A 15,572-nucleotide genomic window follows, 5' to 3' on the forward strand; every position below is an offset into this window, starting at 1 on the left:
TCTATTCTCCTGGACAGTTGGGGTTTACTTCCTACTCCTGAGCCGGAAGCTGAGAAACTCGACTTGCCAGCCGAGCTCCAAGAAGATCTGCAGTCACAGATTAGTCGTCGACATCAACGAGCCTCCTTAGCACGCAACAGCAACAACCGATTCTTTTTTTTTCCCCTTGTTGAGTGTGAACCACTTCGTCCATTAGTTTGAGCTATTGTGGTATGCCCCATTTTTTGTACTACGCTTCAAGCTTATCTACTGCTTATTGATGAAGAAGTAGACTGAAAGCTATAGCGAGATAGGTGCCAATCAGGAATAATCTGTTTGATTAAATTTATAGTCCTGATCGGCGACACAGACCAAACTTCCTTGGGCTCCAGAATAGCCTTATCAAGGTGTTGAAGTCTGCGTCTTGTTAGTGCTCCGCATTGCAGAGCAAATGTTCCGAGGTTTCGCTTTCGGCATTACAAAAGCGACAAATATCATCTTGCACTAAACCTATGTTTTTGAGATGGTATTTACTCGGACAGTGTCCTGTTATAAGACCAGTGAATGTGCTGAAGTCTTTCTTATTAAGACTCAGCAATTGTTGAGTAATTTTAATACTCGGCGTGATAAATTTTTTTGACTGGTTGAGTTGTACAGCCATCCAGTTGGCCATTACTTCCCGGTCTTCCCATTTCTTCAGCTCACTCTTCAACACACATTCAGAAATTCCACAGAATGGTTCTGGACCAGTGAAGGGTGAGCTTGAGCCGCGTCTTGCGAGTTCATCTGCTTGTTCATTTCCCTCTATACCGCAATTGCCAGGAATCCAGTATAGTTGTACCGAACTTCTCTGACACAGTTGTCGTAAGAGGCAAATGCATTCCCAGACAATTTTTGAATAGCACTTGAAAGCATTGAGGGCTTTAAGTGCTGCTTAACTGTCTGAGAAGATGCAAATGTTAGCATGTCTATAATTTCTTTTAAGGCAGACATTTATACATTCTATTATTGCAGCTACTTCTGCCTCGAAAATTGTTGGCCAGTTCCTCATAGCTACAGAAATTTTTATTCTGGGACCATACACTCCAGCACCTGTTCTGTTACCCATTTTCGACCCATCGGTATAAAACAGGATTGAACCATTACGAACATCGGGACCACCCTCATCCCATACTGAACGGGAAAGTTCGATCACTCTGTATGGAATGTCATAATTGGTCCTTGGTTCCATCCAATCGCTGTTCATCTCTGAGGTTGGTCCAACGGGTAAGAGATTCAGGATGCTCAAGTGACCAGTTTTGTTCCCGTCTAATATTTTTTTATATCTTTTTAGCTTTAGAGCGCTTCTATTAGCCTCCAGCTGAACATGTTGACCCAAAGGTAACAAGTGAAGGATAGCCTCCAATGCCTTTGAGGGTGTGCTTCGCATTGCTCCTGTTACAGCAACGCATGCCAGTCGTTGGAGTTTGTTTAGCTTTTTTGTAGCTACAGTCTCCTTAGTCTTTGGCCACCATACTAATGAGGCATAGGTTATCCTAGGTCGCACAATTGCTGTATAGACCCACATAACCATTTTTGGTTTCAGGCCCCATGTTCTACCTATCATTTTAGAACATGCTCATAGGGCAATGTTGGCCTTACTGATAATTGCATCTAAGTGTGCGTTCCAGTTTAGTTTAGCGTCTAGGATTACGCCTAGATATTTCACTGAAACGCTGAATTTTATTTCCTCTCCTCCAAGATTTAGAGTCTGCAGATGCAGTTTCTTCTTTTTGGTGAAAGGAACAATTGTTGTTTTTGAGGGATTTATGCTCAGACCTTCTTTGATACACCATGATTGTGTAAGGTTTAAGGCCATCTGCATCCTACTCGATATCACATCGTTGAATTTGCCACGTACCATTATGACTAAATCATCAGCAAAACCCATGGTTTCGAAACCATTCGCCTCCAAACTAATCAGAAGGTCGTCAACCACCAGTGACCAAAGTAGAGGTGATAGAACCCCTCCTTGTGGGCAACCTTTCGTTGCAATCACAGATGTCGACCACCCACCCAGCTCCGAGGTGATTTGTCTATTTGTGAGCATGCCTTTGATCCATTCGACTATGCAGTCATCGAAATGTCTTCTTCTCATAGCCTGTGCCATTGATACATAAGAAGCATTGTCGAAAGCCCCTTCGATATCAAGAAACGCACATAATGCAGTTTCTTTTGACGAAAGAGATTTTTCAATTTTAGTCACAAGTGTGTGTAACGCTGTGACTGTGGATTTGCCTGATTGATAGGCAAACTGGTATTTAGATAAAGGGCATTTGGACATGAATACAGACTTTATGTATTCATATAATACTTTTTCCATAGTTTTTAGCAGTATTGATGATAAACTAATTGGTCTGAATGATTTTGGGAGTGATTTATCACGTTTCCCAGCTTTTGGAATGAAGACCACTTTAACGAGTCTCCATGTGGAAGGAATGTGCTCTAGTATCAGACTTGCCTTAAAAATCTCGATTAGAGATGGAATCAGCTTAGATTGTCCTTTTTGAATCAGGGCTGGAAAAATTCCATCTGCACCTGCGGATTTGTATGGTTGAAAGGATCTCACCGCGCTTTCTACTCTGGCCTTCGTGAAAACCATTCCAGCAACTATCTTTGCGACATCCTTTGCACTTTGAGAATACCTTCGAGAGCATTTCATGTCGCGGTTGTAGCTAGGACTGGTATCAGAATGAACCGATGTAGATCCCGGGAAGTGAGTTTTCATCAGTAAGTCTAATACTTCTGAGGGAGATTTTGTGAACGAACCGTCGTCCTTTTTGAGGGAACCTATCCCGTTCGAGTGGTCTTTTGCAAGAGTCTTGCTTAGTCTTGCAACGATTGGGGTTCTTTCAATGCTTTCGCAGTTATTTACCCAAGATTTTCGTTTAGATCGTCTTAGTTCTCTGTTATATTCGGTTAGGGCGCTCCTATATTGAGACCAATCCGAATTAATTTTAGCTCTGTTGAACAGCTTCCGCGCTGTTTTACGTAGCCGCTCGAGCCTTTTGTTCCACCATGGAACGTTTCTTGTCGAAGAAACTCTCTTAAGTGGACAATTACTGTTGTAGACTGAAACTATCGTATCATTTAATTCTTTTGAAGTTGATTCGGGCTGTTGAATCGACCTTATTCTTGTGTTAAGAGTTTCTGACTCGAGTTCAAGTGAATATCGTTCCCAGTTGGTTTTTCTTGGATCACGATATTCTCTCTGTACTGTCAAGCCACCATCCCATTCGAAGATAATGTGTCTGTGATCAGACAAAAACGCCTCTTCCGAAACGTGCCAGTTGTATATTTTCGAAGAAATTACCGGACTGCACAGTGTTAGGTCCAGGACTTCTTGTCTGATAGCGTTTATAAACGTTGGTTCATTGCCTATATTGGCAATGTCAATGTTGTTTGAAGAGAGAAATTCTAAAAGACAGTCACCTCGACTGTTTATGTCAGTACTACCCCACAAAGTGTGATGAGCGTTGGCATCACAACCGATGATGAAGTCTTTTTTGATTTCTCTGCAATAATTTACGAACGCCGCAACCTCTTGGGGAGGTGCCTCAGGTACGTCACCAGAGAAATAAGCCGACGCAATTATTATGTCGGATCTTCCCTTGGCGGTTGGTATCTCAACTCTGATCGCGACGATGTCCCTTTGAATGAACTCTGTTATAGGAAAGCAATTAATATTTGCTTTTACTAGAACAGCAGTTCTTGGGGAGTCATGCTTGTCGTCGTAGAATAACTTGCATGAACCAGTATGAATACCAAGTATTCTTCCTTTGTGGACCCAAGGCTCTTGAATTAAAGCTAAATCCATAGCGTCTTCAATAAACCTCCTAGACAGCACGCTAGACGCTGCTTTAGCGTGATGGAGATTTATTTGCAGAACCTTAGTGTTCTGAGTTATTTTCGACCGCTCGTTTTGTTCATTTGGATGTGGATTATTCATAGAAGTCCCACGAGTCTCGCGGTAAAGAAGATCCACTGCATCAGTGACCGGCTTAATGCAGCAAGGGCAGACGATACTGTGGAGGGTGCCCTGGTGCTCCACAGGCTCCGTTAACGGCAAGGTTTGAAACCCCCCCTACCATTCATCCCTCGGCACGGGTCGCTTCACACCTTGGTTTAGGGGTTATCCATTACTTCCTTTCCATAATAACCATGGATAACAGCTATTACCACCATCCTCCTTTTCTGGGGCTTTGGACCCACTGCTCTGGTTTCTCAATAATTTCAGGTTATTATTCGGACATGCAATTATTGAGATCCGTCATTCGCAGGCGGAGTTAACCGATTCTTACTCGTCAGTCTTCGAGATCTCGAAGGCAGCCTGCGAGGTACAATCCGTATCAACTTTATTAAAAGGGGAGGTGTTGGGAGAACATCCCACCAACCGTCAATTGACGTTACCAAATTCGCCGTAATCCAGGCTCTCCAGCTGACAGCCGTCAGCATGACAGATGCCGCCGCGACTCTCGATTTACATTGTCGTCGACAACGACAGCCATCATTGGAGCACAAGTTAAATTGCGATCAGCAGCTCGCGTACATTAGTTTTATTGTTCATAGTTATCGTCTAATAAATATATGTATTTTTACCACTAATCGCGAGTTACTAATTCATAAACCACATATCGCAACACTAGTAAAACCTCTCGTTTTCTGACAACAGTGCATGCGGCAGATGCAAGTTTCGTTTGAACAGAAACGGCAGCAAGAGTTAGCGAAGCAAGAAGGCGAGCTGAGACGTCTCCGCGCTTTGGAGCAGTACTTCAAGGAACAACTTCGGCTACAAGGCGAGCCGAAAACATCTGGTCATCTGATTCCACAGGAAGCGGCTGCGTTTGGTGAGATATCCTCACTGGACCAGAGGATTACCGAGGTTGGAGGTGGAACAGGTAAACGCAGAGTGCCGACACGTTCTGAAGAAGGAATCTAAATTTCCATTTCCGAATGTACCACATTTTATGGGAATCTATTACACCTTCTTCAGAACGTGTCGGCACGTGTCGTGTCGGCTAAGGAAATCACGTAGGGAAAATTCTAAATTGCAACCAGTGAGTGAACAATTTCAAAATATTACCCCACTTCCTGAAATGAATTGTAGCCTCTCTTACTCTTATCGACAACCCATTGAAACTAAAGGGTGTGTCACATCAAATTGTATCACGGAAAAAATGCTGTAGAAATTCGCCCAGTAGACCGATCCTTTTGAAAATTTTAGACAGTAAAATAAAAACTATTGAACAACTTTTGGCAGTTTCTTTTTATTCATACTTCGAGCCCAACCCCGTATGCTCGCACCTTCCTCTTTACCCCGTCCATAAGGTTCTGTACAACGTCAGGTTGTAGTTTTTTTTTAACAGAAATCCATTTTCTCTTGAAGTCCGCCTCCGATTTGAAAACTTTTGGGTTCTTCCGGAGGGCCTGCTTCATAATCGCCCAATATTTCTCTATTGGGCGAAGCTCCGGCGCGTTGGGCGGGTTCATTTCCTTTGGCACGAAGGTGACCCCGTTGGCTTCGTACCACTCCAACGCGTCCTTTGAATAGTGGCACGAAGCGAGATCCGGCCAGAAGATGGTCGGACCCTCGTGCTGCTTCAATAGTGGTAGTAAGCGCTTCTGTAGGCACTCCTTAAGGTAAACCTGCCCATTTACCGTGCCGGTCATCACGCTCCGCTTTCCGCAAGAGCAGATCGCTTGCCACACCATGTATTTTTTGGCAAACTTGGATAGTTTCTGCTTGCGAATCTCCTCCGGAACGCTGAATTTGTCCTCTGCGGAGAATAACAACAGGCCCGGCAGCTGACGAGAGTCCGCTTTGACGTAGGTTTCGTCGTCCATTACCAAGCAATGCGGCTTCGTCAGCATTTCGGTGTACAGCTTCCGGGCTCGCGTCTTCCCCACCATGTTTTACCTTTCGTCGCGGTTAGGAGCCTTCTGAACCTTGTATGTACGCAGGCCCTCCCGCTGCTTGGTCCGCTGGACGAATGAACTTGACAAATTCAGCTTATTGGCGACATCCCGGACCGAACTTCTCGGATCACGTCTAAACTGCTTAACTACGCGCTTGTGATCTTTTTCACTGACGGAGCATCCATTTTTGCCATTCTTCACCTTCCGGTCGATGGTTAGGTTCTCGAAGTATCGTTTTAGTACTCTGCTGACCGTGGATTGTACGATTCCCAGCATCTTACCGATGTCCCGATGTGACAACTCCGGATTCTCGAAATGAGTGCACAGGATTAATTCACGATTCACGCTCTTTTTCGTTCGACGACATTTTTCCAAATTTACGAAAAATTGACAGTGACATGGCCAACGTGATCTATACACTCTTATCTGATTATAAGCGAAAGCAGAAGATATAATTCCTAAAAATTAAATTTCTACAGCGTTTATTCCGTGATGCAATTTGATGTGACACACCCTTTACTGTTCAAACCCCAGTTGGTGGGCGTACTGATTGTACAATGCCAATATATCTCGCACCCCATTCCTCCCCATATGATTCATAGTAATGTTCCAAATGCATCTCAAGGTCAGTCGTGTCCACCCGCCCCGTCCGTTGTATCGAATAAAGCAAGGAGTCACAGTGCACAACTAATGGTAACTTGGCCAACACCATAGCAGATAGCTGCCAGGCAGGTAGTTTATAAGGAATTGCAGGTTTTTTCGCGCGATCCACTCGATTGGCCGTTATTTATTAGCGGTGGCAATCATCAAGCACCGTGCACCTGTGGCCGAGTGGTTAGCGTCACACATTATCATGCCGGGTATTCGGGTTCGATTCGTCAGAGAAATTTCCTTCGACTTGCACTGTGGTCACGCGTATTCTAGGGCTTGCCCCTCCGGAATACATTCAAGGCGTGTTATTTGGCTTAAGAAATCTCAACTAAGTATTAATAAATGACGCTAGTTAACGCATACGTTGAGACGGCACCGGAGCAGACGTTTGATTTCGACTGTATGGTGAATCAATTCAAACATTTGCGAGGACTGCCGATAAAAAGTTTCAAACATTCTATACCCGGGATTCTCATTGGTTTGAGTTATACCCACCTGTTAGCTACACTGAAGTTACGCGACGGTCTTCCTCATGAACCGATTGCCACGAAGACTAGCCTAGGTTGGACGGTATACGGAAGTGTAGTAGGAGCAGAAGCACCGTTTAACCATCGATAGATGCACATTTGTGCCCGAAATAATGATCAAGATCTTCATGAGTATATACGCAGCTTCTTTTCTGTGGAAAGCCTCGGCGTAGCGCGACAGATTCTCGAGTCAACTACAGTACGCACAGCGAGTGCTAGATTTGAGAACGGACTTGTATGGAAGCAAGACGAAGTGGATCAATGTCTGACCAATGGCTGAAAAACGTTTACGATGCCTGGAAAAACAATTGCAAAAGGATCCATTTCTTTACGATAAGGTACGACTATATATCGAAGAGTTTCAGCAAAAGCGATATGCGCACAAAGCAACCGCCAATGAACAGACTTCATGCAATCAAATCCATACATGGTATTTACCCATTGGAATTGTATTGAATCCAAAAAAAAAACAGAAAAAGTAAGAGTAATTTGGGATGTTGCAGCTACGGTCAAAGGTGTGTTCTTGAACACAATGCTCCTTAAAGGGCCAAATTTATTGGCGCCATTATTGTCTGTACTGTTCCAATATCGTCAGCGGAAGGTGGCAATATGCTTCGATATCAAGAAGATGTTCCACCAGATTTTAATCAGAGAGGAAGATCGTAGTGCGCAGCTTTTCCTACGGAGGAATAATCCTGAAGACGAAATAGAAACGATAGTTACAGATGTCGCAATTTTCGTAGCTATCTGCTCCCCATCTCAATCCCAATATGTAAAAATTTTGAACGCAGCTGAGTACGAAAATGAATACCCCAAAGCTGTGGAAGCTATCAGAAAGAGGCACTACGTAGATGACTATTTAGAAAGCGTGGGCACACCAGATGAAGTTGTTAAAATAGCTTTGGAAGTCAGTTACATACACGACAAAGCTGGATTCTTGATCCGTAATTGGATTTCTAACAAATCCAACAGATGTTGAACACTTTGTCCCTGACAAGTAGAGCACATTCTCATCCGAACGCCTCCTTAGAATGGTCTGGTTACCGGATACCGATGTGTTTGCCTTTTCGTGAAACTTTCGTGAAGATGTGCGACGACTGATAATAGGAGAAATTGTACTTACGAAAAAAGAGATGCTACGAGTGGTCATGAGCATCTATGACCCACTCGGTCTTGTGGCATCATTCGTGATTGAAGGAAATGTGATAGTTCAGGAAGTTTGGCGAGCCAAAATCGTCTGGAATGAAAAAATGCCGGAGAAGGTGTTTTGTCGTTGGAAGCAATGGCTTGGTGTACTAAATGTCCTTGAGCGTGTAAGGATACCTCGTTGTTACTTCTCCTCAAACCATGTTGATCAGCTTTGACACACTTCAACTCCACATATTTGTTGATGCCAGTGAAGAAGCATTCGCAGCAGCAGCATATTTTCAAATTATCGATCGAGGGCATGTGCGATGCACTTTAGTTACCTTTAAAACAAAAGTAGCGCTTCTACAACCACTGTCAATCCCGCGACTAGAGCTCATGACAGCCGTTATCGGAGCTCGCCTGAGAAAAACTATTGAAGAGGGACACACAGTTTCTGTTAAACGTACCTATTTCTGGAGTGATTCAACTACTTTGAGATCATGGATAAAATCCGATCTGAGGCGTTACAGGCCATATGTGGCTTTTAGAGTGAAAGAAATACTAAGTCTATCAACTGAGCACGAGTGGAGATGGGTCCCGACGCGACAGAATCCCGCAGACGAACCCACAAAATGGTGTAGAGGTCCAGCTTTCGATGATTGCCGATGGTACAGAGGTCCCGACTTTCTATACGACAACGAAGAAGAATGGCCGAAGGGTCCTCGTGATACCCATGAAACAGCAGAAGAATTACATCCTGCTTATGTGTTTCCACATTCATTCTTAAACCTATTACCGTCTACGAGTGTCTCTCGAAGTTGGAAAGGTTACTGCGATGTGTGGCATATTCGCATCGTTACATAGGGAACTGTCAACGAATGCAATCCAAGGAACCTCGCCAAACTGGTACTTTGACAAGAGAAGAACTACAAAAAGCTGAGAGAAGTCTAAAAGCCACAGACTATAGTACAAGCGGAAGTGTTTTCGGATGAAGTTGCTACGTTGAAATGCAATTTACAAGTGGAAGAAGAAAAACGAAAACCGTTGGAAAGCGGAAGTCCCAACAGCAACACCAAGAATCGACGATTATGGAAGATTGTATTCTATATGTAGTGAAATATCCTACTACTGGATTGGTACCACCGTAAATATCGCGATGCCAATGAAGCAACCGTGTTGATTCAAATAAAAATAAAAATTCTACATTCCGAGACTCAGAGTTCAAATTCGTTTGGTCAAAAAGCAGTGTATGTGGTGTCGAGTACATAAAGCAGTTCCTGTAGTACCTCAGATGGGACCATTGGCACGTGTTCGGTTGACTCCGTTTGTCCGCCCATTCACTTTCGCTGGAATCGATTTCTATGGACCATACCTAATAAAAATAGGAAGAAGTGTAGTCAAACGATGGGTATCATTGTTCACATGCCTAACTGTCAGAGCTGTGCACCTGGAAGTCGTTACAAGTCTATCCACCGATTCATACAAAAAAGTTATACGTCGTTTCATCGCTCGCCCAGGAGCCCTATAAGAGATATTTACCGACAACGGTACCAATTTCGTTGGCGCGAGTAGAGAACTGAAGGAAGAATTACAGAAAATCAATACAGAATTAGGTGACACCTTTACAGATGGCTATACACAGTGGCGTTTCAACCCACCAGCGACACCACATATGGGGGGATGCTGGGAAAGAATGATGCAATCGATGAAGGAAGCGATGGGTTCACTCCCAACCGAGCGAAAACTTGACGTCCTTCGTAACGCCGTTGGCTGAAGTAGAGCACATGGTGAATTCCCGCCCTTTGACCTTTGTTCCACTGGATACAGAAGATTCAGAATCGTTCAGTCCTAACCACTTATGCTTAGTTCAAATGGGATACAACAGTTGGTAAAGAGTCCAATCGATGAGGGTGCCACAATTCGGGGTAGTCGGAAAATGATCCAACATACTTTAGATAAGTTTTGGCCAGTCTTCCATGTTTCACAAAAAACACTGCGTCCGGAATAAACATGTCCACGCTGCTGTTCACAGTTTTGTGTTTGAGTACAAACATGATTTTTTCGTACCTATGTTAGAAAATGTGACATGTTTGTATTCGTGGTATGTTTGGACATACGATGTTTAATCCCAATATTTCACATGATGTTCGAACATGGTGTACAGTTTCTCTTGCATTTTCACTAACATTCGCTATTATTAGCTATTTGAACAAGTACTAAAATTGAATTATTCAGCAGTGACATGTTAGGCGTGACGCTAACCACTCGACCACGGGAGCAACAATTTTGGCTGGATCTTTGAATACAAATGGCCAATACTGCTTGTTCACGACGATCGCGACCCGAGCTATAAAACGAGCGGAGAAGAGGAGAAGCAAGGATGATGCAATCGCATGCACACATAGCATATGTAGTGCAGTGTAAGTGTAGCTTTTAGTTTTTTTCCTTCATTCAGTTTGTGATAACATCGAGAAATTAATGGTGTGTTTTAGCCGCTGAAATTTCTCTGCTGGTTCTGCTGTGTGCCGCTGAAGGTTGCACCTTAAAACTAATTTTTGGGTATTTATTTTTTTGGTCAGAATTTGTACGACGTCGCCCGCTATGCAGTCGGCTCTCCAGACTTTAATTGCCAACATGCACGCAAAAAAAATAGAAAGCTTCTTTCTATTCAGAGAATGTTTTCTTTGAACGAAACCAAGGATTATTTAATCAGACTTGCAAAATGTGCATGAAAGATCTATAAACTTTTACATAGTCGCGGCAATACATACACACACTCTTTACAGATACACGGGCCGAAGGTTGTGCAGTCCACTGATGATTCAACAATAGCCAAAGGTTGTACCGCTCATGACAACTCTACACGAGCTGATGATTGCGACGGCTAGTGATCATTCTATCCTGGATTCCTCGAGTCGAAAAAGACGCACCACGCTAGATATGGGGTGCATACTAGGGGATCGTTGCTGATTAACGGTCAGCTGCATCCCAATAGGAAGTATCCCATGTCGGGCACACGTACAGAGCACTGAAGACTACAAAATCCCAATTATGAGAACACTTGTAATACTAACCTCGAGCTAACCGCGAGTAATCGGTTACATATTACTAACATAGTTGTAAGCAAACATTGTCAAAATATTGAACTCCCGGCCCCGTTAGGCTGACGCCATATGCGCCTTAATAAAAATATATATTTTGGTGCATGAACTTACAGCCTCTTAGTTCGTGCAATTTTTGAAATGCGAACTAAATTTCAAGTTCGTTTCTGTGAAAAAGTATTCTACGAAGAAATGTTTTGGGATGAATAATTTCTTTCCGTGTATGAAAAGAAACGAAACGAAAGCAATGAATACTGCGACATCGGGTGATATGTTTGTACATGATGTTCTTGAATTATAAAAATCGTGTTTGTTTTCACATGTCAATGTTTGTGTATCATTGTGCGTGTTGGGGATAGACACTCAACACTAGCGAGAATCATGTTCGAATTCAAACAAAAACATGGAAATTTCACATCGCGTGGACATGTGTAAGTGTTTTTCGGAAGACTGGTTTTGGCAACGGTGGATCAAAGAATATCTGCCTACCGTCGCAAGAAGAACAAAGTGGTTCAACAACGTGCGAGAAATCAGAGAGGGAGAGCTAGTTCTTGTAGTGGATGAAAAGATCAGGAATCGTTGGATTAGAGGGCGTCAACTACGTACCTTTCCGGGGCGAGATGGAACTACTCGTCGGGCAGATGTTCTCACCTCAAGTGGTGTTTTGCAACCGCCTATTGCTAAACTTGCCTTGTTAGATGTACCAGGTGACGCCGAAGTCAAAATTCTGGCGACACAGGGGGAGAATGTTCAGTGTAACGCTAGAAAACAATATCCAATGTTACACCCTGTAATGAGTAGCCATAAGCCGGGTTCAGACGGTGCGAGCAAGCATACGAGTCGGTCTAGTCAGTTACTGCAGTGCAGCTACTCACACCGTGTGAACACATCATGCCAGTTATTGTCATGTGTGATCCGGCGTGCGAGCTACTTCAAAGTTTTTTGAATTTACTCGCACTCGCATGCTTCAAAACGTCAAAAACAGAATTTAGCGTTCGAATCAGGGATGCCAAATGTAAAGAAATGTCTCTATTTTTAAGATATTTGAAAATATGCGAAGATATTTATAGACTTGAAAATTATTGGAAAAACAAATAAAACCCTCATAGTTTCTTAACGAAATCATTGTTATTCTGTTTTGCACGCTGGCGGGGCACGCTTTCTTTTTGAGATAGTTTTCTGGAGAATGTCTAATATAGAATCATTATCAGGCACAATTTTCATTCAAAATTCACTCACAACTTGCGAAAAAAAGTAAGGTTCTAAGAAACAGAATACATATTCGATTTAAAAAAGTACATTTTCATTCATTATTTTAATTTTTGACGCGTGTGAATAAAATTTTAAAAAGTCTTCTAGACTATCATTTAAAGCATCACATACTTCCGGAATTATCTTAGCTATGGATGCTTTCGAGATTCTAAAAAATATCGACAACAATCTGAACAATATTCCAGAAGAAAGGCATATCAATGTCATTTATATTATCACTCTTGCAGGTACAGCATCCTTCATGAGTGTATCTTGGCGTTGTATTTGTGGAGCAATTAAATTCAACAGTTTTTCCACTTGTTCAGGTGTTATTCTCAACACTGCTCTGTAATCTCTATAAAATTGTGTAATGATACATTCAACTGAAAACCTAAGATGAAAACTACCAATAAAGAAGTCGATTTCGGACCAATCATTTGACAAATTCGGACCTGATTGCTGTTTCTGACTATTTGATGGACATTTGAAAAATCGCCTGGCATCCCAGGTAAACCCGTGCCGTAGTATCTAGTTTCTCGCCAGCAGCTCACACTATGTGAACGGACAAGGCGAGTCAACCAATTGTCAAGCGAGTCCACCGGGTCAGTAGCTGCTCATTGTCAAGTCAGCTACTAGCAACGTATAAATGGGCCTATAAACAAAAACAAGAAACCCCAACTGTCTAAAAAGATTATCCAAACCACATTTAGATGATTCGGCAAAACATTAAGAAAATTATTAATGCGCTCTCGAATGGAAAAAAGAATACTAAAGGGTGTGTCACATCAAATTGCATCACGGAAAAAACGCTGTAGAAATTTAATTTTAAGGAATTATATCTTCAGCTTTCCCTTATAATCAGATAAGAGTGCATAGATCACGTTGGCCATGCTTCACTGTCAATTTTTCGTAAATTTGGAAAAATGTCGTCGAACGAAAAAGAGCGTCGTGAATAATTCCTGTGCACTCATTTCGAGAATCCGGAGTTGTCACATCGGGACATCGGTAAGATGCTGGGAATCGTCCAATCCACGGTCAGCAGAGTACTAAAACGATACTTCGAGAACCTAACCATCGACCGGAAGGTGAAGAACGGCAAAAATGGATGCTCCGTCAGTGAAAAAGATCACAAGCGCGTAGTTAAGCAGTTTAGACGTGATCCGAGAAGTTCGGTCCGGGATGTCGCCAATAAGCTGAATTTGTCAAGTTCATTCGTCCAGCGGACCAAGCAGCGGGAGGGCCTGCGTACATACAAGGTTCAGAAGGCTCCTAACCGCGACGAAAGGCAAAACATGGTGGGGAAGACGCGAGCCCGGAAGCTTACACCGAAATGCTGACGAAGCCGCATTGCCTGGTAATGGACGACGAAACCTACGTCAAAGCGGACTTTCGTCAGCTGCCGGGCCTGTTGTTATTCTCCGCAGAGGACAAATTCAGCGTTCCGGAGGAGATTCGCAAGCAGAAACTATCCAAGTTTGCCAAAAAGTACATGGTGTGGCAAGCGATCTGCTCTTGCGGAAAGCGGAGCGCCCCCTTCGTGATGACCGGCACGGTAAACGGGCAGGTTTACCTTAAGGAGTGCTTACAGAAGCGCTTACTACCACTATTGAAGCAGCACGAGGGCCCGACCATCTTCTGGCCGGATCTCGCTTCGTGCCACTATTCAAAGGACGTGTTGGAGTGGTACGAAGCCAACGGGGTCACCTTCGTGCCAAAGGAAATGAACCCGCCCAACGCGACGGAGCTTCGCCCAATAGAGAAATATTGGGCGATTATGAAGCAGGCCCTTCGGAAGAACCCAAAAGTTGTCAAATCGGAGGCGGACTTCAAGAGAAAATGGATTTCTGTTCAAAAAAAACTACAACCTGACGTTGTACAGAACTTTATGGACGGGGTAAAGAGGAAGGTGCGAGCATACGGGCTTGGGCTCGAAGTATGAATAAAAAGAAAATGCCAAAAGTTGTTTAATAATTTTTATTTTACTGTCTAAAATTTTCAAAAGGATCGGTCTACTGGGCGAATTTCTACAGCGTTTTTTCCGTGATGCAATTTGATGTGACACACCCTTTAGATTGTAAGTTAAATGAATTGATAATAGAGATGAATAATAAAAAATAAATTTATTGCAGCTTTAGCCGATCAATCGGAAAATTCGAGGGTCTGCTTAAAGAATTCCGAAACAAAACTTCGACGAACACGTTCCTTTCGAACCAACATATGCAATACGCTAAACGATGACGAACGACGAATAACGAAGCAAGAGAGAATCGCAAATTCGTAGTGTTGATATTTTCTGAGAAATGAACGAATTATTGATTTCTCGGTCTCACAGACCTATGCGCGAGTATAGGAGTGTCAAGAATTATGTTTATAAATCGATGTCTTCTGCCGTGATGCTGGTTCTTGGAAGGATAACAAACTTCTTTAGTTACTTCCGTCTCGCTCATGAGGTGAGGTCCCCATGGCCTAGTGGTTAGCGTGGCGCTCGCCAAGATGGGGGCTTCGGGCTCGTTTCCCGTTCAGGTCAGAACTTCTATCGACAAAGGTCATTTTTCTGGCTTGCACTGGTTCAGGTGAACGCTGTCTCTAGGGTGCGGTGGGAAGAGCAATTGCCATCGATGTCACATTAGGCGGAATCACCGCCGCGGATATCGCGACGATTTTTTTCTCGATATAAATTCGCTTTAAAAACCGCCCCGCTCTGTGTGACATGGCTCATTCACAATACACTGTAGATCCTCCGCCGCGGTTTTACTCGCGGAATCCGCGGCGGTGAATCCGCCTAATGTGACATCAGCCTAAGAACACACTGGACGGCTCTCCCGCGCGGATCTGGCAATGACAGACCGCCTCGATAATGTAATGTGTATGATAGAAAACAAACAAGGCGGGTGTGTGGACGTCAGAGTGCATATTGGCAGCACTGTCAGCTATAAGTATCTCGCCATACTCGTTCATCCCACCATTCGTATATACCTCG

Source organism: Toxorhynchites rutilus, chromosome 3 (assembly GCF_029784135.1).
Source record: "Toxorhynchites rutilus septentrionalis strain SRP chromosome 3, ASM2978413v1, whole genome shotgun sequence".
Classification (NCBI taxonomy): Eukaryota; Metazoa; Arthropoda; class Insecta; order Diptera; family Culicidae; genus Toxorhynchites; species Toxorhynchites rutilus.